Consider the following 25,098-nt stretch of genomic DNA (forward strand, 5'->3'; position numbering starts at 1 on the left):
GAAATTTTTTTTTTTTTACAAGATTATCCTTTTCAACTTGGCCTAGGTTGAGAAAAGGGATTATTACTTCCTTGAAGACAAAAGCTTTTGCCAGCTGCCAACACTAGCTTATTATAAACTTTGAGTAGAAAGTCAGAAAAGTTGCTGTATAATTCAGGAAAGAGGATGCTATTTCCTGCTTATCTTCTGAGAACAATGGTATCTAGCCACACAGGGTAAAGACTGACAAAAAGAGACAAGGACTGCTCTTCATATATTTAAACAGATCATTTAAAATGTTTCAGAGAAAAAAAGGAGAATAGACAACTCTGTTCCTATGTATTAAGTCCTAAATTGTTTAGTCATTTAGCTCCTTTCAGAGAGGCATCTTAGGGGTGAGGGGAATGCAACATCATGTCCCATGAAGTTTAATATATTCATATAATTTAAATACATAACAAGCATTAAAAATAGATTTTTTTAAATTATGCTCATTTTGGGGATAAAGAAACTAAGGCATGGGGTTGGGGTGGGGAAGACCGGGTATCTGCTGCTCCAGCAGTAAAAAAGCAGCTAGACTAACATTTGAGCCTTGCTCTCTACATTGCTAAAAACATGCTTTTCTGGCTCTACCAGAGATCCTAATTTGATACTCTGAAGGCCAGAAATGATCCGCAAACTGTTTTGCTTGGCATAATGATTTGAAACACTATAGAATTGTATGCCAAACCTTTAAAACAAAAAAAAAGCTTAAGATTTTACAGAAAAACTGAAAACGCTGGCATTTCTCCTTGTGAACAACCGACTGGAGCTCAACAGTGGCTGCATTCCTTCGCCGGGGCATGGCTTCCCCACAGATACCCTGATTTCTCTCGCATCCTTCTCACTGGTATTTAGAGGTTTTATCTTACAGCACTTTTTTTCTTTAACATACTGTTAGGGACTGAATTGTGCCCCTTCCCAAATTCCCTTACCAAATCCTTAATCTCCAAAGAGACTGTATTCATAGACAGGGCCTTTAAGAAGGTATTTAAGGTTACAAGAAGTCACGGAGTGGGGCTCTAATCCTGTAAGACTAGTCCTGATAAAAAGAGGAAGAGGCCCCAGAGCTTTCTCTCTCTGCCCAGTATGGAGAGGCCAGGAATGCATCAGCAGGAAGAAGACTGCAGAGAGTCAGAAAGAAAAGTCTCACCAGAAACCACCTCTGTTGGTACCTTGATCTTGAACCTCTAGCTCCTCAACCGGAAGATAATAAATGTTGGCTGCTTCAGCCACCTATTCTGGGGTATGACCCTCAGTCTGACAGGCTGATCAATCTATTCCCTCACGTTCAGCCTTCCTCACTCATTTCATTCCTGTGATGGGCCTGGCTCCCTTTATCTGATTTTGCCACATGATGGTTTTTCATCCTGCCATAGAGAAAATACCCGGAGTTGTACTGATTTTAATATTCTCATTTTAACTTGGGGTTCATCAGATTATTTGAAATTTTTGGAGGACCAAAATGCAGATTTATCAGAAAATGATAGCGTAGAAGAGTTTGCTGTAAAATATCCTGGTAAGTACATCTGAGGCAATATATTTAAAGAGGTAGTCCCAGCAGAGAAAAAAAAAAAGGTTGACACAATAGTAAGATTGTATTCATGGCAAAGTGTGCACAAGATATTTAGGAGGATGTTCACTGTAGTAATTAAGCAGAGAAAGTGGCTTAAACTTTTCTATAAATTATGAATTATTTACAAAGGGCATGCGCCATTTGGACATGATCACAAACTATTTATGGCCTGTTACCTCCGTATCCCCAGGGCCTTCACAATGTAAGTGCTCGATGAATACTTGTGAAGAGGATGAATGGATTTTCCAGACCCAGAACAGCTCAAGTAAATAGACTAAATCCAGCAGACCTGGTTTCATTCCCAAGTCCTTCAGTAACTCTGCAATGTTAAGTAACTCCCTAAACTTAGCCCAGACTTATTTTTACTTTAAGTTAGTCAAATGAAAGGATTAAATTCACATTTTCCCTATGGACTCTTAAGATTCCAGGGCAGAGATTAACTTAAAAGCTTGTTCACAGGGGACACCTAGGTGGCTCAGTGGTTGAGCATCTGCCTTTGGGTCAGGTCGTGATCCTGGGGTCCTGGGATCAAGTCTCGCATCAGGCTCCCCATAGGGAGCCTACTTCTCCCTCTGCCTGTGTCTCTGCCTGTCTTTCTGTGTCTCTCATGAATAAATAAATATAAAATCTTAAAAGTTAACCAAAACTCAAAAAACTTGTAAATGGGATTGTTCTAATAAATAGCAAGTTTATTCTTCAAACAGTGGATAACAGTTCCTTGAGCCAAGGCAGTGATGTAACCTATCACCTATTCTTTAAATACACGTAAGGGCAAAAGGTTGGAAAGGAACTGATGTAATAGAACTGGGGGTTTTTTAAAAAGATTTTAAGAAAGAGAGGCAGAGACACAGGCAGAGGGAGAAGCAGGCACCACGCAGGGATCCCAATGTGGGGCTTGATCCTGGGGTGGGCTGAAGGTAGGCACTAAACCACTGAGCCACCCAGGTGTCCCCAGAACTGGGTTTCTATAGAGGAAACATTCACTCCAATCAATCAGTGAAAAACAATTTTTACTATGCTTTCATTTAAGAAAATCTTTTTTGAAATTTCACCCATAACTAAATGTTGAAGGAAAATTTACAAATACACGAATGTATTGTTAGTGGACTCTGATTTGTTTGTTTGTTTGTTTGTTTTGGACTCTGATTTTGAAACATAAGTCGAGGGAATGAATAAAAGTCATTTTATATACTAGATGAACACTGAAAATTAACTGCTGCAGTGCATTCTACATAATCTTAAAGAGTGTCGTTGTAGAAGCATCTAATTTATTCTCTGGGAGCAGTTATGCAGTAGAGCCATTAAATTTGTTTAAATAGTTTACCAACATGTTTTTGATAATATTATACCAAATTAATCACAGTAATGTCTTTTTTAATAATAAGTTAATGTATTTGCCATGATTTCAAATTCTATAATTGCATAGAAATCACCCACCTTCCTTTATTCATACCTGATTCTTGTTTTTTTCACTTATTGTCCTTTGACAGAAAGTGTTTTTTTTTAAAAGATTTTATTTATTTATTCATGAGAGACACAGAAAGAGAGAGAGAGAGAGGCAGAGAGAGAAGCAGGCTCCATGCAGGGAGCCCGATGTGGGACTTGATCCTGGGTCTCCTGGACCAGGCCACAGGCCAAAGGCAGCACTAAACTGCTGAGCCACCCAGGCTGCCCCAGAAATAATTTTTTAAACAATAATTATATGGATAAATGATACTGATTAACTAACCATATTTAAGAAGAGAAAATAAAATGAAAAGCCCATTCACTTCATTAACCTCTTTACATTCAAAAAATTCTATCATGTCTGAAAGAAATGTTTGATAAGAGATAGGACTTTCAAAACTGAGAGGTCATTAGAAAATTCTGGAAACATTTTTTTAGAACACAAAACACAGGCATCTCCAAACATGTAAACCCAGAGAAAAATTCAAATTACCACTTCATGAATTTACACTACATCTGACATGCGGGCTCTACTATTTCTAGAAAATATATTTAATCATCTATTTATACATGATTTTATATATGATTAAATATATATTAAATTATATTAAATCATATTTAATCATAAAGTATATTTTACTCATATTTGTATGAATGTAGATTAGTTTTAGCCTCCTCTCTACCAACAAACACCACACTAAGCCCACTTCCAAATTTTACTGAATAGCTAGACACTGAGAAATATATGTGTTGATGTGTTTTTTTTTTATGTGTATATCTACAGACTAGTGTGTACTTGCTCATATTACACTGCACTGAAAATATGGGAGATTTTTTTTTTTTCATTGAACTCTCCATCACTCGTCTTCTAGGATGCAACTCCTCTTATCATCCTTAAAAGTCATACAATAAATGTTCAGTATATTTTTATTCATCACCAACTCTGTGCCAGATAATTTTTACTACACACTCAAGATTAATAGATAAGAAAGATATGATCCCTGTCCTGTGAAATTTACCATTAATGGAGAAAAAAATAAGATATTATCAGTATGATTAGAATTAAAAATAAATGAGCAAAAGAGAGCAGTGGGGTGCCATGGGAATGTATAGTAAGTAAGTCAATTTAGCTTACTTTAGAGAGTCAAGGAGGACCTAAAGGAATAACATGTTTAAGATGCGACTTAAAGAATTAGTACCACGGAACCGGGCAATGATGGGGGAAAAACATTTTGGACAGAGTAAGAAGCCTAACTCTGCAATAAGTCCTGTAGGGTAGAGAGGGAAAGGGTGAGGCTGCAGATAATGCTGGGACAAAAACAGAGTCCTCAGGCAAAAAGAAGACATGGAAAAATGAGAGAAGACTTAAGAGCAGCTATGCAATATGTAAAAGATAATAGGATTCCTTCCCAAAAGTAATTTACAATTTTTGTATGAGAATGTATCACATATGCAAAGCATAAAAAAATACATTTGTAGGTCAAGATGATAAGAAGTGAAATAAATAGAATCACATACTAGAGACTGTATATAGCCTAACAAAAAAATTCAGAGGACTTTGATTATCTTCCATTTCAAAGCCAATAATGAAGTTAACTTTAATAACTGGCTTTATCTCTCTTATTTTACATTCTACAGAAATAGAAAGCAAATTAGGTAAAAGGCTTTTAAAGAGTTTGAAAAATAAAGAAAAAATATAAACTTGTGACAAAAATTAAGATAAACAATACACCATAAGCAAGTATAAATATGGTTTAGCATTAAAAATAAGAGACTGAAGAGTCAAGATTTCAATTTTTTCAAATAGTTACTTAAAAAGAAGGATTCAAAAAGTTATTTATGTTCACTGAAGACAGTTGAGGAAATAGCCATTTTAGGTCAAAGGGATTTCTTGGGAATGGGCCATGTTATATTTATCTACCAAGTTTTCCTTCTTAATAGCTAAAGTCCAATTAATGTAACACATTATTAATGTAACTGAGTGCCAAGTGTTAACATATGTTCTGATTTTCCTGTCTGAGGTGCTAAACTCTGATAATTCTGTTATCACACCTACGCACACACACACCCTTCTTAGCCATGTCAAATTCCACCATAGTAAGATTGTACACTACACTGTATGTTTTAAACTGGGATTTCTGGAGGGAGAGCTATTATACATTTTTAAATGTTTGGATGGTTCAGGCTCCTTCTTCATCTGAGATAAAACAAGTAAGCCAAGGGGTCGGGTGGGGGTTTATCAGAATGTCAATTTCTGGTGGCTAGCTCACATTAGTTCAATAGTAATCAGACCTTTTCTTTTACATATTGCTACAGAACTACAGTTGATAGAAGTTTGGATTTTTTCCCAGAAATGACTGTGAGAGCAAAGGCAGAAGAAACAACTGTGGTTTTGTTCTGCTTGAGCATGACCCCATCTCAGTTTTTGTAAATACTGAAATGATGAGCCAAATCAGAAAATCCTGTGCTATTTAAAGTTTGGCCAATGACTCACAAATGCCTGATGAGGGATTTTTCTTACCAAACCTGGCCACCACCCAGAACCCAGATGGAAAATGTTGGAGAGGCTGTGCTTCCTTTCTACGCCTAGCAACGAAAGTGGAAAAGGTAAGGAAAGGGGTGCCTGCGTGGCTCAGTCAGTTAAGTGTCTGGCTTGTTTTGGCTCAGGTCATGATCTCAGGGCCCTGAGATAGAGCCCCACGTCAAGCTCTCCACTGGACAGGAAGCGTGCTTAAGATTTTCTCTCTCCCTCCCTCTGTTCCTCCCTCACTCCATGTGCACATGCTCTCTCTCTCTCTATCTCTATCTCTATCTCTCATTTTCTCTCACTCTAAGAAAAATAGAAGAAAAGGTAAGGAGAATTTCAGAAATGTTTTTGATGTGTTAGGAATCAAGCAACCTAGCAGGTGTTCTGCATCTACAAAGATGCGGGTCCAAATCTTCCCGTCTTCTGTCTGTCGCAACAGCACTAAACAGATTTGAAAAATAAAAAAAAAAAAAAGAATATATGTTTATAAGTACTCCCAAATACTGCATAAACATTGATTTGAAGGTTGTAAATAGTAGCACTGGACTATACAGACTTTTTCTCTTGGCAATATTTCAATGAAGTCTTTTATGTCTCAGCAGTTAGTGCCGATCATTGCTTAAATATTGCAAAAGGGATGTGTCAAAGCACTTTCCATAATGGGCATTACACTAAAAAAGCAACCTTTCTAGCACTGTTTTTCCTCTGGAAAAGGACACTGAAACACAGTTATGCAATATAACCATACAACAGAAAATACTTTCATGAGCCAGCTAAACTGGTTTGGGGATGGGCTTTTATTGAAAAGAAAAAGGGTTAATTTGGTCTGATTTTAAAAGATTCTAAATTTTTGTTTTCCATGGGAGACAAGGGAGGACTTAATCAATTTTTTGGCATATATCCTGTGAAGCAAATACTATTGGTGCCCTGCTCATATCTCCCCAACTGCCTCCATGTGCCACATGGAGCCAATATCTTATCTGGATCCAGTAACATTGTTGCCCACACAACAAGCCAGACATGCCAAAAAGTTACATCCCAAAACAGCCCCACACAGTGAGGGAGCTTAGTCTTGAATATAAATTAATCATCCCTAATTGAGATAATTTTGAGACGTCTTCCACACACCTGTCAGAGACTTCAGAGAACATTGCCAACCAGCTGCCCGCTCAATAACACACTCTTCATTAGCTTTGCCAGAACTTTCTAACAGTATTTCCTGAGAGTTCTTGCCAATGACCCACATCAAGACTGTTCTACTGGGGTCTGACACTGGAGGAACCCAAACCAATATACTCCCATGATTGTTAAATATGACCCATAGTCTCATGGTATTTCCAAGGTAATATTCTAGAGCTGTATTGCTATAATTAAGAGATCTGTGGTAATTTCTTTTTAAATCTTAATTGCTAGGACAAAAACTTACTTAAGATAGATACACCAAATGGTCTTCACTGGGACTGGCTTAAGTAAGGACAAGATTTACCTCAAAGCAAAATTTTGCATCCAAGGACAACATACAACAAACAGTCCATCACCTCCTTTTGTGAGTCCCAAAACTTGTTTTATTGTTTTCCTTTTTGTTCTAGCTGTTTCTCTAATTACACCTTTGCATGTTGACAGAAAAGTATAGAAAACATACTTCCCTATAATGTATGGAAAACAATGTCAGGAAAGTGAGTCTGGGCAGACAGAGAAAGTCTAGTGATAACTGAAAATACGACCAACATAAAATCACTAACAGTGAAAATGTGAGGTATTACAGATACAATTTGTGACACACTTCACCCATGTGAAAAAAAAAAAAAAAAGACGTCCAATATAAGGAACATCAGTTTAAATACAACAAAAATGGTAGTAGGTGGACAGAAGAAAGCAACCTGAGAATCATCAGCAGAAATTTCCTTAAATATCCTTAAATTTCCTTAAATTCTGAGTCCTTATGATAAAATCTGTTTGGTCCTCATGATTCCATTCCATAATTACACCATGTAATGTTGAAGTTTGACATTAGATAGATTTTGCTAAAGTTTAAATTTTGAGTATAGATCATCAATTAAAGGATGCAGAAATTAGACCAGATCCTAAAGGCATAGTTTATATCTTTGAAGCCCTTGGGCAAATTATTTCATATGACATCAGACAACAGAGACAGTTGCTCTCAGAACTTGATCTCATTACCTGCCTTGCCAAATACATTTATGTACATATGTCAGTATGTATGTATGTATTTATCTTTGCATTTCTAGAAAACGAATTGGCAGAGAAGAAACAGGAAATGCAATCATAAAATGCAAAACCTGAAACATTTTAAAACCTAAAATGAAAAGTATTTGATAATTCCCCAAATCAATATTCAACTTTGAAAAATTCTGCTTTCCTGATATACTACACTGAACACATCCCCATCAATGTAATTAAGTCGCAAGGCACCTGCTAATACTGGACTTGCCATAACATGCCCAGGAAGAAAAGGCTGAAAAGACTCTCAGTGGTTTCAGTAATTGTTGAACCACCTGCGCGGACAAATAATGTAAAAATTCTGATCCGTTCATTACACAGAAAGTTGCTTCATTTCAGAAAAAGCTATTTCCGAAGGGATATTCTTGCTCCTCACTTCCACCTATTGGAAATTCTCAAAAACCCAAAAAATAGCAATATCAAAAGCTAAGAATTATAGGGAATAATGTTTTAAAATAAAAGCAGTGCAACACTTCTAATGTTATTTCATATTTCCTCACACATCAAACATCCAATTAGACAGTCGAGTACTGTGTTATTTCATAAAATGAATTACAGCAGTTCACAGGGTATGGAAGTCATCTGTGTACAGCTGATGGAAGTCACCTCCCCCCTACTTTGCATTCTTACATGTACCTGGGCTTATTATAGCTTCCTTATCAGTTTCGAGAAATTGTCTTCCACAACCTTTAAGGTGGTTAAGGTTGCAGAATGTAGACTTTCAATTTTCACCCATGCCAGGCTTTAGATATTTTAGTGATCCTCACCTCTGAGTATAAAATCCTTCCTCAGTATCTTGCACCCTACTGGAATTTCAAGAAATTGAAAAGCTCTATTACTTCATCCAAATTTGGAATACACTAGATTGCATCCATCCCAGGATAGGTCTGAATCTACAATAATGGGAATCAGATGATTTTGTTGATGCATCATTCAGACCTGGCGTATCTGATGATCCGATCTCCCAGTTAGAATTGCATTTGTTCACCATTTTCCCCAGATAATATTAACATTTTTTGACAGGGCTCTTGTTATGCTAACAAGAGCATAACCATGGAACTAACTAACATCATTCTCTAGTACTCAGCATAAATATTTCTTTCTACAAGTGCCTGCAAATGTCTCCCTACAAGTGTCTTATTTGCTACGGTCATCTCACCTTGGGGTCCTCTATTTCTTCCCTGCCTTCATATCTGTAGCTATTGTCCTTCCGACTCTAATTTAAAAATATATCCAAAACACATCCATCCATTCTTCCTCCGCCATCACCCATGCTACCATCAGTTCCCACCAGGACTATGCCCAGTATTTTCTGTTTTCTCATTTTGCTGTTCTACAATCCATTTTCCACATAGCAGACCATGAACTTTAAACATATATGAATAAGATCATAACATTTTGCTAAGTATCACCCCACAATGGCTTCCTACTGGGGCTGGGCCGGGGGGCGGGGCAGGGGGAAGCTCCCTACTGTCATCTACCATATGGTACATGATCTCTCCTCTACCATTCAGTCATAATTTCAAATGTCTCACACTTACTTTATTTTAATCATATACTTCTATTTTGCTCCTGTTTTCCAAGCATCCTAAAATCATTTTGCCAATAATTATGTTCTCTAAATACACCTCTAACGGAAATATTACTTCCCCAAATTCTTCGTTGTTTTCTTTATATCATTCAGGTCTTTGAATAATTACTTCTCCGAAAGGAGAAATCTGAATGTTACTTCTCCAGAAAAATATTAGATTTCACTATCTACTGCAGTCACTCAGTATTGCTCAGTCACTTGACATACATTATTTACATTATTTTACAATGGCTGATATTATAAAAAGTTATTCATTAAATAATTATTCATAGTGACATGGACAGGGTGAACAATCTTAAGGTCTAATCTTAGCACATAGATTGGTTTTGGCCCATAACAGGTTTCCGTAAAAATATGTTGAATGAATGGATGATTTTATGAATGAATGGCACTTATATAATAACATATATATATGCACAATAATGAACTATAATGGTACTTAACAAATACACTATGAAAAAATCTGATTTTAGGAATCTATGTATGTTTTTACAAAGATTATAGTATGCCTATTTTCCCTTTGTCTTTATCAGTTAATTAAGTATGTCTCTTTTGTATGCCAATATACAGTGTGGAAATAAATATCAGTGAGGATGGCCTGTTGAGTGGACCATGACTACCACAGAATTTATGCTGACCATGAACATGTCACTAGTGAAGGCAGGCGTGCATATATATAAAAATTTTTACACAAATATTGAGCTAAAGGATATTGGCCTATGAAGAGTAGTTGAAATATTCTCTATAATATAGAATTAGGAATATTACTTTAATGAATAACTCTAAAGAATGACTAAAATGTACAGCAGAATGGTTACCACTGAAAAGTAAGTTGGTGAGACAAAAGAGAAATTTTAGTAAGGATGAAATTTGGAGAACAAAAGGTTTAGTATAATATGATTTCTATTTGAAAACTCACAAATAACTTACTCACAAATTATAGTAAATGCCAAGGTAAACATAACTCAAGAAAATTATAGTAAATATAAAGGGATTGGGTGGGTAGAAAGAAATGTCTGAGGCTCACCTTTTAAATTCGCAAGAGTGGCTCCTTCTAGTGAGAGGAGTGGGATTGGGATAATCATCAAGAAATAGAGTTTGGAGCTTTTTACTGCTTTGCATAAAAAATGTATTCATGTATTACACATGATATTTCAAAAATAAAATACTAAGAGGGATGTGTGCATTTAGTCCTACAAATCTGGGAAGGCAATTTTTGAAAAATCGTACATAGCAGCTGGCAATGCAATAACTATTTTTCCCTTTTGTCAGTACAGATGGGATTTATAGATTATGACCCCTGGCTTTAATCAAAGGAAGCCAAAGTTAGTGTACTGTATTAAGGCTGACCCCACAATACAACTGGAAAAACTGAAAAACACTCTTTAGAAACCATTCTGAACCTCTCTCAGTAGGTCAACCTCTCTCATCTACTTAGAGGGATACTTCTAGTTTGTTTCATGTCTCATGAGACTCTGCCGCTCTGATAATTTAATGGATTTAGACCATGGGAAGGTTGTGAATAGATCCTAGTGTTGGCCACTATCCTTGTTCCAGAGAAAGTCAGGATCAGGGTCAGGACGCTTCCGTCGTTTGCTGTCATTAGACTGTTCTCACAGGTCTATGGTCCATGGGAACAAGCCTTCTCTTTCTATGCCATTATTAAGCAGGTCATTACAGGAGACAAAAATTGGGGCTAGTAGTAGATAAGGATACTCAATTGAAGACTTCTTTATAAAGACAGGTTCCAGAAAGAAGCTAAACAGCTACTAGAGTAGTAGGTCCATCTCCATGTAGACAGTAGTAGATGTGAATTCTTCCTGAAGAAAAGCATCCTCAGTTTAAGTAACCAGAATTCTCACAAAGAAGAAAAAGTAGAGTAAATCAAAAACAAAGTCAGTATTTTTTTATTATAGAAAAAATTTAAAATACAGGGAGAAAGATACATAAAACCTGTTAAGCCCACTATTCAGAAATAATTCATAACTCTATTTAGATTAATTCCTTTACTATTTTTCTATGATTGTGTGCATGTCAATTTTTTTTCACTTCCAAATGTGGAAACATATTTACTAAATTTTAATCTCTTTTTATATAGTAACAAATAAGTAAGGTTTATTTTCTACAAATCATTTCAAGCATAGTCACTTTAAAAGATGAGATAAAATTTATGAACATTATACAGCACAAAGCTTAAGTATTTGATGAATTTTGACAATTACCTATGGCATGAGAAATTAAGAAACATAGTATTACCATCGCTCCAAAAAGTTCTCTCATGCCTTTATCCATTCGATATCAAGTTTACCAGAGGTAACCACTTTCCTATTTTTACTACTAGGTTAATTTTGCTTATAGTTGGACTTCAAATACAGGAGATTATGCAGTATCTATTCTTTTACTCAACATAATACTTAGAGATTTATGCATGTTTCTTGAGTGTGTTACTTTATTCCTTTTAAATTTTGAATAATATTTCACTGTATAAGACAATTTGCTCATTCATTTTCCTTTTAGTAGGTACTTCTCTATTATCTCCAATATTGAAATACAATGAGTTGCTTATATAAATATTCCTATACAAGTCATTTTGTGGACTTTTGTTTAAATATTTTGTTTACATATTTATTCATTAGAGACACAGAGAAAGAGACAGAGACAGAGGCAGAGGGAGAAGCAGGCTCCATGTGGGGAGCCTGATGTGGGACTCGATCCCAGGACTCTGGGATCACACCCTGAGCCAGATGCTCAACCATTGAGCCAACCAGGCATCCTGGACTTTTGTTTTTATATCATTTTTATCATTATCTAGGAGTGGAACTTCTGGGTCATGGAGTGGATGCACAATTTAACTTTCTAGGAAACAAAGAGTTTTTCAAATAGCTTGTGCCATTTTATATTTTCATGTATGAAAATTTTCAGTTACTGTAAAACATTACTAATAGTTTTATTGTTAATGAATAGAAACTGTGGTATTTTCATTATTTTTTCTTTATTCATTCTACTGGGTATAAAATTAAATCTCATTACAGTTCTAATTTGTATTATCCTGATGACTAAGAATGTTCAACATATTGTGATTAACTATTTTGTTGTTGTTGTTAAGTGTCCAATTATTTAGCCACTTTTTAATGGTTCAATTGTCTTCTTACTTGATTTGTACACGACTAGGATATAACTCCTTTCTGATATATATGTCATTACAAAAACATGTTTAGCCCACAGCTTGCCCATTCATTTTATGTTTTCTTTAATAGGAAGAATTTTAAATTTAGATGAAATCCAATTTACATGTTCTTCCTGGTTAGTGTATAGTTTGTCCTGTCTACAAGATCTTTTCTACAAGTTGCAAAAAAGATTCTCCACTCTGTCCTCTAGAAGTTATGATTCTACCTGTTATATTTAAGTCTAAAATAATTGTTCATTTCTGTTGACTTTTTTTGCTTGTTTTTATTTTTTATTTTTATGAATATGTTGTTGTTCGGACATGATTTGTTAATTTTTTTCCACTGAATTAACTTGACCTTTGTCAAAAATCATTTTATGATATGGTTACTCTCAAGATTCTTTACTATGTGTTATTAATATACTCATCTATATTTATGCCAATTCCACATTGTTTTCATTACTATTAAATGTATATTTCGAAGTCAAATTTGGGTTGTTATAAGAGAATCCCATAGACTGAGTGGCTAAAACATCACTTATTTCTCCCAGTTCTGGAGGCTCGAATTTGGAGATCAGGATGCCATAATGGTCAACTTCTAGGTTAAGGATCTCTTCCTGATTGACAGATGACTACGTTATCGCTGTGTCCTCACATGACAGAGAGTTCTCATGCTTCTTCCTGTATTTTTTTTTTTAAGGATTTACTTGAGAGAGGGAACAGGGGAAGGGGCAGAGGAGAGGGAGAGAATCCCAAGCTGACTTCCCATTGAGCTTGAGCCTGACATAGGGCTCGATCCCATAACCCTGATATCATGTCCTAAGCAGAAATCAAGACTCCGACACACAACCAACTGAGCCACCCAGACGACCCTCTCTTCCTCTTTTTATATGACTATTTTAATGACTTATCTCATCATTAGGGCCTGACCTTAATAACTTCCCAAAAGCCCCATCTCCAAATACTCCCACTGGGGAGTATGGTGAAACCATATGAATTTGATGGTGAATAGAGACACAGATATTCAGCCTATAGCAGTATTCATAATTGTTTTGGCTTCAGTCATTGAATTGCCATGCAAATTTCAAAAATAACTTATTAATTTCTTCTAAAACCTTTTGTTATTAATAATTTGCTAGACTCTGTTATTTATTCAGATTTTTTACAAATCTCTAGATTTAGTAAAAAGGTGACCTCAAGAAAATATTGAGTCTTTCAATTAAAATTGCATATTTCTGCATTTATTTAAATCTTTAATTTCTTTCTGCATTGTTTTGTCATTTTCAATGTAGATGTCTTGCACAATTTTCATTACATACCTTACTCTTTGATATATTGATATTCTGATGCTATGTTAAAAGTATTTTTCCAGTTTAATGTTCAATATCACATTGCTATTACAAAAAAACATAAATATTTCTGCATAAACTTGTTCAAGTTACTTACTAATTCTAGCAGTAGTTTCTAGACACAATGCCATTTACAGATAAACCTCTTTACTTCTTCTTCCACAGTTATTTGTATTGGATACTTATCTGTCTGAAGTTAACATCACTTCTAGTAGATGTTGAAAAGAAGTGATGGAATCAGATATTATCTTTTTATTAATCTTAGAGGGAATAATTTAATCTTTCTTTATGTAAAGTAAGAGGCTATTGCAATTTTTTGGTAGGTATCCATTATCGGATTAAGAAAATATTCTGTTTGTTGGGAGCTTTTATAATGAATGGGTGTTGAATTTTGACCAATGGCTTTTCTACATTCTACATTTTCTACATTGAGATAATTAGAATATTTTTAGGTTTTATTTGGTAATGTACTATACTGATTGTTTTTTCTTTTTAATGTTAAAACAACCATGCATTTCTAGCATAAAAACATTCCTTACCTTGTAAGATATATTACCTTTTCATAGTTTTTTTAGAATACATAAGTGTTTTTGTTAAGTATTTTGGTGTTCATACTCAAGAGAGTTTTTTCCTATATTTTCTGAAGTACACTATGTAAGATTGGTTTTATTTCTTTGCTAAATGATGGTACAATTTCTTATTAAATTTACATGTGTGTGTGTAAGAGACAACAAATATTCCTGCTACAGGGACTCAAGCAAGGATGACTTCTTCTGGAGAAGTAGAAGAAAATAATGTATACCTCTGGGAAAGGTATAGAGGAACTACTTGTGTCCCAGACACAGGCAATGATACATGATGCTGGTGGTAGGGTAAATGCAAAAACCCTCTACCCCTGGCAGAAGGTCAGAAAAGCTTGCTGGGTATAGGATGCTGTACTGATTGCAAGCAGAGATTTGCAGGTGCAACCTCGGGGCAAGAGTTAATAAACTCTCCCTTATCTAAGACATAAGAAAGCAGGGCAGATTTCTGAGAAAGCCTCATCCTGACATCCAAGAGTACAACGTTTGTCTAGGATTTAGGTGTGTAAGAACAACAGAGATCTGCTCCTGCCTTTATTATAAGCCTAGGAATAACTAGCAGAAGTAATCTACCACTGGGGAATCAAAATGAGCAGAGATAGGACTCTAAGGACTCTCTCTAGAACAAGTGAAGAGGAATAGCAGAAAGCTTAGGGAGGAATAAGAAATGGGAGAAAACCCTCTAGCTATCCAGGTCCTATATTAAAGTATCCAGAGCCTTCTCCTGGAGGAATATGAAAACCATGGTATCAAGGTGGCAATAATAGCAATAACAAATCCAAACTCAGTTCAACTTATAGACTAAGTCAGTCACCTATACTCAGGCCTGAGAGATAAAGAAACATGACCATCCCTTGAGAAAAACAGAATTTATCTTTTTTTTTCACTGTTATTCTACGCATGATAGCTGTGATTCAATCAAAACTTACAATACACACTTTTTAAAAATAGAAGTGGACGTAACCCATTCTTAAGAGAGAAAGGAATAAATGGAACCAGACTTAGAAGTGACCAGATATTTTTAGCTATCAAACAGGAAATGAAAACCAACTATAATATATGAAAGATCTGAGTGGAAAAGGTTAACAGACATTAACATATAGGGTATTTTAGTGGAAAGGTATAATATATAAAAAAGAATCAAATGGGACTGTTAGAAATTAAAAAAATAGGATACCTATATCAAACAATTAGTTTGATGGACATAATAGTCATTAGAAATCCAAATTCAAGCAACAAAGAGTAAAATGATTTAAAAAGAAAAATAGAAAAAGCATCCAGGAACTGTGGAATTAATAAAATGGTCTAAATTTTATGTGAATAAAGTTCAAGAATGACAAAAGAAAGAAAAGGGGGCAGAACAGATACTGAAGAAGTAATAGCTGAGAAATTTCCAAAAATAAAGACAAACAACAAAATATAGATACTAACAGCATAAAGAAACCCTAGCAGAACAAAGCAACAACAATAACAAAACACATAACATGATCAAAAAAAAATGTTTTAAATAAAAGAGCAAAGTGTGTAGGCATCTAGAAAAAAATACATACAGAAGAACAAATGTAATTACAGCACACATCTTCTGAGAAACAATTCATAATATCAAGGGGAAAAAATAAACCCAGAATTCTATACCCAGTGAAATATATTTCAAAAACAAAACAACTACCATTTCAGAAAAACAGAAGCAGAGAATTTATTGCTAGGAGACTTGCTGTACAAGAAAGACTGTAGGCAGTTCTATAATAGAAGTTTGTCATTATATGAAAATTTGGATGGAGAAAAAGGAATGAAAAGCATAGAAATTGCAAAAATCAATATAAAGACATTTTTCTGATTTCATACTGCTGTATACAATAAGTTATTATCTACGGAAAATGCTAACAACTTATGTTGTAATTTATAAGATATACTAAGATACATGTATTTTTAAAATAGCATAAATAATGGGAAGGAAGATTTAGAAGCCCACTGTTTCATACACTTTATGTGAGTAGTATAATATTACTTGAAAGGAGACTATATAAGTTAAATATATATTTTATAAATCCTAGGATATAAAGAGAAATGAAATTAATTAACCAATACAAAATGAAATGAAATAAAAAGTAATCCAAATGAAGGTCAAAAAAAAAAAAAGAATTCAAAGAAAGAAGAAAAGGATATGGGACATAGAGAACATATCTAACAATATGAGTATTTAAATCACATCACTTCAACAATTCATTAAATAGTAATTATGAAATTAAAAAGTGGATGATCAAATTTCAAAAAGAAAAAAATATGGCATGTGTGTAAGAAACCACCATTAAATATAAATATATAGATAGGTTACATGTAGGAAATTGGGGAAAAATACACCGTGCAACATTAATCAAAGAAAGCTGGCATGACTGTTATACTAGAAAAAAAGACATTGCAGAATAAGAAATATTGCCACGAGTACAGGAACTCAGCAAATAATTATAAAGTAGTCAGTTTATCAAGAAAACACAATCCTAGATATGTATCACCTACTAACAGCACTTCAAATTACACAAAGCACATATTGTTAAACTAAAAGGAAAAATGAGAAAGCCTACAAGTATTAGAGACTCCTCACTTCTCCCTCACTAATCAATAGAAGAAAAAAGAAAATCAGTAAGGATTTAGAAGACATGAACTTTCAACCAACTTGGCCAATCTGGAATTTACAGTATGTTCTACTCAATATCAGAAAGTCCATTTTTTTTTCCATGTAAACATGGTAAGCTGCCCAGATAAATCACTTTCTGGGTAATAAAACAGATATCACCAAAGAACAGAAATCTTACAAAGTCTGCTTTCACTATTAAAAGTAAATTAGAGGAGTCCCTGAGTGTTTCATTTGGTTGCATGTCCAACTCACGTTTTTGGCTCGAGTCATGATCTTATGGGATCAAGCTCTGTGTCCACCTACTTAACTAAGCATAATTATTTTAAAAATAACAACAGGTGAAACTAGATTTTCTGCCACAATATGTATGTAAATCTGAGGATTTCCAGAAAAGTAATAAATAGCAGGGAAATAAATATACATGAATCCTATGTGTCTCAACAAAAATGACAAGAGAAAAAAATTGAAGAAATTGTTTTTACTCTTCCTTACCTAGTATATAATTTGAAAGCATTTCAAAATTTTTCTCCAACTGTAGTATTAGAAAATATTGAGATGCCATGAGTGTTACAATTGATCAATCCTATATTTGAGATGAAAGCGGCCACTATAGCTATCTCTCTTTCCTAAAAAACAAATAAATATAATTCCCTTTCTTAACTCTAATTCTTCTTTCTCAATTCTTTAAAAAATACAGAGACGAGAAGTCCAATTACGTATTTTTCTCCTAAATGTAATTGTTCTTTTATTGGCAACCGGCTGTTGGTTCCGAAGTTTATGAATCCTCTTTGGACACATGTATCCTGGAAATGGATTCTGCCTAGAGCAATAGGATTCATCAGGAGGTAGGAAAACCTTGAAATAAATGTTCCTTTCATCTCTGCTCATTTTTACTCTTGGATTTTAGGTTTTTTCATCAATGATAATTAAAAAGTGCTATCACATTCTACATCTGCACCACTTGATTGTTATATGTTCAAAATTGTATATAATGTGAAGCCTTACCAAACTACATGTTATGTATTTATAAATATTTTGAAATTGATGTTTAAATATAAAAAAGATCTAAATGTACTTTATTTCTTATGTCTATTGATAGTAGGTAGTAATTAACTTTGAATAATCATCACACACAATGCAGCCTTGTAAATATACCACACGCCTTAAATAAAGATTAAAGAAATAAAAATAGCTTTACTATTTTCTCTTTAATACTGATGAAAATCTAAGCACATAATACAGAATTTCTGTATTGAAAAAAATAAGATTTTAAAGATTACTTATTTCTAAAAGACATTCTAAAAATCCAGCTATGTAGGGCTTAAGAAACCTCAACTATGTTAATCAAGAAAAAAATTTCTTTTTCTTAGACTTCACATTCTTAGATGAATTATATGATGTTAATTCCAGGGCAAGGCTGGAGGGTGAGACAGGAGTGTCTCTGCTACTTTGAAGATATCTCTTCCAAGCTATTCCATGAAGTCTCAGTTGCCTGCAGATAATACAGCTATTCAGGGATCCCTGGGTGGCGCAGCGGTTTGGCGCCTGCCTTTGGCCCAGGGCGCGATCCTGGAGACCCGGGATCGAATCCCACATCAGGCTCCCAGTGCATGGAGCCTGCTTCTCCCTCTGCCTGTGTCTCTGCCTCTCTCTCTCTCTCTCTCTGTGACTATCATAAATAAATAAAAATAAAAAAAAAATTAAAAAAAAAAGATAATACAGCTATTCAGTATCCCTTAAAAGGGCTTTCTCCTCCCATCTTTTTCTGTCTCTGAAAATTATTTTGAACTTTTAAATATACTAAAAAAAAACTAACAAAAGAAGAAACATTTGCTGATTAAAAGGAATTTAGTGCATAGTTTAATTCCCACATACAAGGCAAACATCTAAGGTCTTAAATAGATAGTCCTTAACTTCTAAATTAGTACATAAGACAGGAACCCTTACCACCTGATTCCCAACTTAATGTCCATAGTCTCACATCAAACCGAGAGATCTGGCTCTTATAAACCCACCCACATCGGGGATTTGGTTATTTGTACCTTCTTTCTCTAGAAGCTTAAATGTGTGCTCCTGAGAGAAATGTTGGGCTACTCCTATGGTCTGAATGTGTACCCCCAAAATTCATAAGCTGAAATTGTAATCCCCAAATCGATGATATTAAGATGTGGTACTTTGAGAAGCTAATCAAGTCACGAGGAATGAGTACTCACGATTGCAGTGAGTTCCCTTACGTAAGAAGCTGTACAGAGTTCTGGAGCCCAACCCACAAGAGCAGGACTCACTGAAGAGATTCACCTATTCTTGATACCTCTCACCATAAAGCAACTTTGCCACCTCTCAACAAACCTACTGCAGGTTAGGATTCATACGAATGGAACTGTCCTTGAGCAAAGTGTGACACTAGAAGAGCTCCTGTTTTTGTTGTTGTTGTTTTTGTTTTTGTTTTTTGTTTTTACTGTGCTATTCCAATATATAAAACATATTGGTTATTAGATTTCACATCTAAAAGAACAAAATGCAAAACAAAACAACCTTTAAAAATTAAGCCAGTTACTTCAAAACCATAAGATCCTGTTTAAATGCTTTTCAAACTAATAGGTACTATTCATGTGTCCTTTGTAGTTAATTTTGTTACCATTACACTTACATGTGTATTTTACTTTTCAATTATATATTTAATTTAGAGGGAAAATAAATTTCTAATAAAACAAAAAACTGTGTGCATTACGATGCTGTAAAAAAAAATCATCTCAGTGACTGCATCTGCATGAAATAGTACTCATTGAAAAGAAAAAAAAAAGGCTGTAGAGGGTAGACATAAACAACATGACTTTTGGGGCCAGACAGGTGTGCATTTTACTTCTGACCTGAAATTAAGCAGAGGATCTCAAGGCAGTGGCTTATCTCTAAGAGCCTGCATTTCCACAACTGCAAACAGGATATGGAGATTGATATTCCTAACTAACAAGATGGTGCTCAGCAATAAACACGGCCAAACTCTCAGTATACACTAAGACCTACAGGACAGTTATTACTGTTCTTCAAGTGGGAGAAACCTGAAAGTTGTTCCAACTCCCCTTTGGTTTTACACTCATTTATAAACAAGGAAAAACATTTGGAGTTACTTGCAAGAGAGGGATGAAGCCGAAAGTTCCAGAAGCCTCTCCACACAAGTTAACAGAACCTTTTATAACCTTTTCAAGTAGCAGAATCCTATCTTTTATTTTCTATTTCACATAATACATCCTTGAAAAGTAGTGCCATTTTCTCTCAATCTAAACACTAAAAGCTCAGTTTTCTTTCTAAAATTGTAGCTAAAGGAAAATAAAAGGTTTTTTTTTTCTGAACTTTTCATCCGAACAGTCCTGTCCTATAGCTTCTATGTAAATAACATTCTTGCCATTATAATGTTTCATGTAAAACAATCCAAATCATAGGATAATTGTTACTTGGTGTATCACCCTGGAAATGTAATAGTTGTAAAGAGTGAAGAATGCATTAGAAAGCCATTGAGTTTAATTGCATTCTTGGGAATGCTTTGTTGTGCTGGCAGTTGGTTTTTTGTATGGAAAAAAAAAATTCAAGGTCTGAGATATAATTTTCAGTTGCCACTAACATTGTAGTTAGCCTACAAATACAGCCAATGTATTTAGCCTGTAAATACATTGGCTAGCCTTCAAATACTAATTAATATTTTCAAATGAAGAGGCTTTGGGATGTATCTTTCGAAATCGCTGAGGATTTTGCCCTGCAATGATGGTCCAGAGTTTAATTTTTGCTGCTGCTGTTTTTCTCCCATCCTTCCACATCACTTAGAGTGGAGAGCAAATGGCACTCCTGGGTAGGAGTCATGGATATGTTGACCTTTCCAAATAATTTTGAAATCAGAAATCCGAAGAGACTATAAACAAACTGTACTGAACTTCAGTGATGTACATAAAAGATCTGTGTCGGAGGGGTGAAGAACATCAACCCAACATATGTATCATGATTATCTTAGGTTGATTATTTTTAAGAGACTGCATACCCAGGAGCCCCAAAAATTAAGTAAAAGTTACATTTTGTAAGACACTTATAAGAGAAATCTCCATTTGTATGGGTGTCTCTAAGTACCAGGAAAAGAGGATGACTCTAAATCTCTAGAAACTCTTACCAATGGAGAAGTCATGGATTAAAATCTTCATAACATGCCCTATGACCCAGCAATTGCACTGCTGGGGATTTACCCCAAAGATACAGATGCAATGAAACACCGGAACACCTGCACTCCAATGTTTATAGCAGCAATGTCCACAATAGCCAACTGTGGAAGGAGCCTCAGTGTCCATGGAAAGATGAATGGATAAAGAAGATGTGCTCTAAGTATACAATGGAAGATTCCTCGGCCATCAGAAACGATGAATACTTTTGCTTCAACGTGGAAAGAACTGGAGGGTATTATGTTGAGTAAGGTAAGTCATTAAGAGAAGGACAAACATTATATGGTCTCATTCATTCAGGGAATATAAAAAAATAGTGAAGGGGAATAAAGGGAAAAGGGGAGAAGATGAGTGAAAATATCAGTGAGGGTGACAAAACATGAGAGACTCCTAACTCTGGGAAACAAACAAGGGGTAGTGGAAGGGGAGGTGGGTGGGGAGTTGTTGTGACTGGGTGACAGGCACTGAAGCAGGCGCTTGATGGGATGAGCACTGGGTGATATGCTATATGTTGGCAAATTGAACTCCAATTAAAAAAAAATAAATTAAATTAAATTAAATCTACATAACAACCTTACCTTTGTTTCCCGTGCTTTGCCTGAAATCTCCCATAACTGACTCCTCACTCCCCAGCATCTTCTTTTATCTTTAGCCAGAGATGTCTTTAATGTGGTAGCTTGGGCCATTTGGGAGTTACTCCATTTTCCTGGGTATTTCCCATGTGCAGAGAGGTACAAGTGTTGTTAAACTTCTGCTTGTTTTTCTCCTGTTAACCTGTCTTTTATTACAGGGAGATCTTAACCAAGAATTTAGAAAAGTAAAAGGAAAATTATTTTTCCTTCCTTAACAGTGTGTGTGTGTGTGTGTGTGTGTGTGTGCGTGTGTGTGTGTGTGTGTATAAAGATAACTATAGCCTAAAAAGAACTAAGATTTCCTTTGGTTATATGGCATTAATGTGGCATCTGTCTCCTAAAAGTCTGAGGCATTCTTTAATAACCAACCATTATTCAACATGCTACTTTGAGGAAAAGAGAAGAGAATGTTACACTTAAGAGCCATGGAACTAAGATTCTGAGCAGTTACACGTATTGTCCCAGGTGACAATAAACAAAGAAACCAACCTAGGTGAAGGCAGTTCAAAACTTAACACAGTCCACTAGAGTCCAAACCTATGACCTGTGCACACTGTGCTTCAAATTGTATTCATGGGGGAAATAAGCCTAATGGGTACCAGCTTTAAAGGGATAAGAAAAATAATAATATCCCAAGTCATAATATCCAATGAATAATAACTTTAAAAAACTTGCCACAGAATTTATGATTCTTAGGGAAAGCAGGAAGAGCTTCTCCTAACCCATCTGTTCATAAAACAGAAAAAGCAGTAATGAATAATTCTATTTGATGGATATATATTCACCTTTTCCTTTTGTCAGATACTGTGCAAGGCATTACCAGGAATACATTAATGTCACTATAGCAGTAGGGTTTTGCAATGGAAGACTGGCATGGCCTTGACCAAGACATGACCTTTATGTTCCTCTCGGCTTCACTAAACATTAGAGTTTTGTCCTGACTAAAGGCCTCTGATCACTCTTCTCTTAGAGCATTTGCTTTAGAAAGCTTGTAATTGGAAATTTTTTTTTCTGCCCCTTTGAAATGTAGATAGATCTTCACCCAGCCTCTTGCCAGTTTTACAACTAAGGAATATCTTTTTCAAAGACTGGGGAGCCATCTCTTTGAAATGTAATCATCTAATAAAATAGAGCTCCTATCTGTGAGAGGATAGGAGCCTTGGATAAACACTAACTAGCAAATACAGGGGCCTTAATCACATTGACCAGTGGTGTCCCTAACATCCTCTACTACTTTCCACTGGTTCACCCCAACTAAAGGAAAGCCTCTCACCTTTTGTCTGAATGGAGTTGAGTAATTTCTTCCTTGACCGTTTTACAGATAGGCTGATAAAGAGAAATTGGACAGTAGGAAGAATCCCACAGTCGTCAAAGACTGAAAGGTTAATATATGTGATCATGTGCACGAAGATGACTAGTTAGGAATTACGAGTCTCAGGTTACAAAATGCACCTGGATCTCTACTTGATAGTAGGGTATAGATGACAGCCCTACAGTTTCTATCCCATGCATCTCTTGGAGCCTACATGGTTTGTAAATAGAGTTGGATGTTACCCATTTACCATGGGTTATTGTGGAACGGATCTTGAAGAAGGGTCCAAAACTAACATTCAGAGAATGTCAGTAAAGAGTAAGTAACAAGAGATTGGAGGGAGAAAAAAATGAAATGATGCATCAGGAAATAGCAAACAAACTTACTTTAAATAGACCACAAATTTCAATTTGGGGAAAATCAAGAAATAAAGGTGATTTGGTTACAGAGAGCTGTTATTGCAAAAGCTTAAACACACAGTTTATCTTACAGGGTTCTTTGAAATGAAGTAATTTTTAATAATAAATTTGAAAAAAGAAATAATAAATTTGAAGACCGAAGTTTCTATTAAGACAATCCAAATATTGTTGTAAACTTGAGTTTTAGAGCAAGCGTTTTCGCTTTTTCTTCTTAACATCAAAAAATAATTGGTCATCAAATGACTGATTTAAAAAACATTTTCATAGTATGTTTCATACATTAAAACATTTGATGTGGTTATATCATGTAATACTTTAAATATTTAAATCTATACTGTTATTCTCTATCTCTTCATAAAGATTACCATACATTTGTTAACATCTACAAAAAGCAGCATATATTTTTATTTACACCATGACTTCTTCTGCAGGTATGATTTTATTCACTCTGCTCACTAATCAGCTCCATATTAAAAAATTTAAGGACATTTTTTCAGTCACAAGGCATCTCTGCAATATTGGACACTATTAACTCTCTCCTTCATGATATTTTCTCCTTGCTTTGCATTTAGACACTAAACAATCACCATTTTCATTCGAACACTTTCTTCTTCTGTCTCTAAAAGTACTTTAAAAATTTGCATTAATTTTCTTTCTAGGCTTTTTTTCCTTTCAAAACCTCATCACCTCAATATTCATCTCTGTAACCCTGTCAAAGCAAGTGTGAGATACATCACTAGCTTTCCTAAGGCCAAGTGTCTAGATAGACCTATGGTTGTTCAGTATAGTCTCAAAGGCAGCTAATAGAAACAGAGTAGATCCTTGGGATATAGGCATATGAAAATATTGATTACTAAGCCATTTTTTTTCAACAAACATTTTATAAAAGGCTGCAGTCAGTAGATCATGAATATATACTAATAAGATAGAGTATTCACATTCTAGTAAGAAGAAAGCAAGCAAAGCAAAAGAGTGAACTAATATTGCAGCAAACCTACCATTTGTCAAAAATTCTTCATGGTCTGAGAATTACGATCTCTTCCTGTCATATGAAACAAAATGCAAATAAATCAAAGAATCTCAAATTTGTCACATTCTCCTACATACTACACTGCAAAATCGGGATAAGAATCTAAGTATAACCATCATGACGTCCAAATTCTTTCTTCATTTCCTTGTGCAAAAGAAATTAATCAGAACGCAACAAGTGCAGGCCTGGTGGCTCAGTGGTTTAGCGCCGCCTTCAGCTTAGGGCCCCATCCTGGAGACCTGGGATCGAGTCCCATGTTGGGCTCCCTGCATGGAGCCTGCTTCTCCCTCTACCTGTGTCTCTGCCTCTCTCTCTCTCTCTCTTTCCCATAAATAAATAAAATCTTAAAAAAAAAAAATGCTACAACAAGAAG

At 35.1% G+C, this 25,098-nt stretch overlaps 1 long non-coding RNA gene across 1 annotated transcript; it reads left to right on the top strand.

The window, feature by feature from the left end:
* The first annotated feature begins 5,542 nt into the window (after nt 1-5,542).
* LOC121489988 lies at nt 5,543-19,669 on the top strand. Its single transcript, XR_005987477.1, has 3 exons — nt 5,543-5,647; nt 17,828-17,975; nt 18,541-19,669. It is a non-coding gene; the product is annotated as an uncharacterized LOC121489988 (long non-coding RNA).
* Nucleotides 19,670-25,098: the final 5,429 nt, after the last annotated feature.

The sequence above is a fragment of the Vulpes lagopus genome, chromosome 4, assembly GCF_018345385.1.
Source record: "Vulpes lagopus strain Blue_001 chromosome 4, ASM1834538v1, whole genome shotgun sequence".
Taxonomy (NCBI): domain Eukaryota; kingdom Metazoa; phylum Chordata; class Mammalia; order Carnivora; family Canidae; genus Vulpes; species Vulpes lagopus.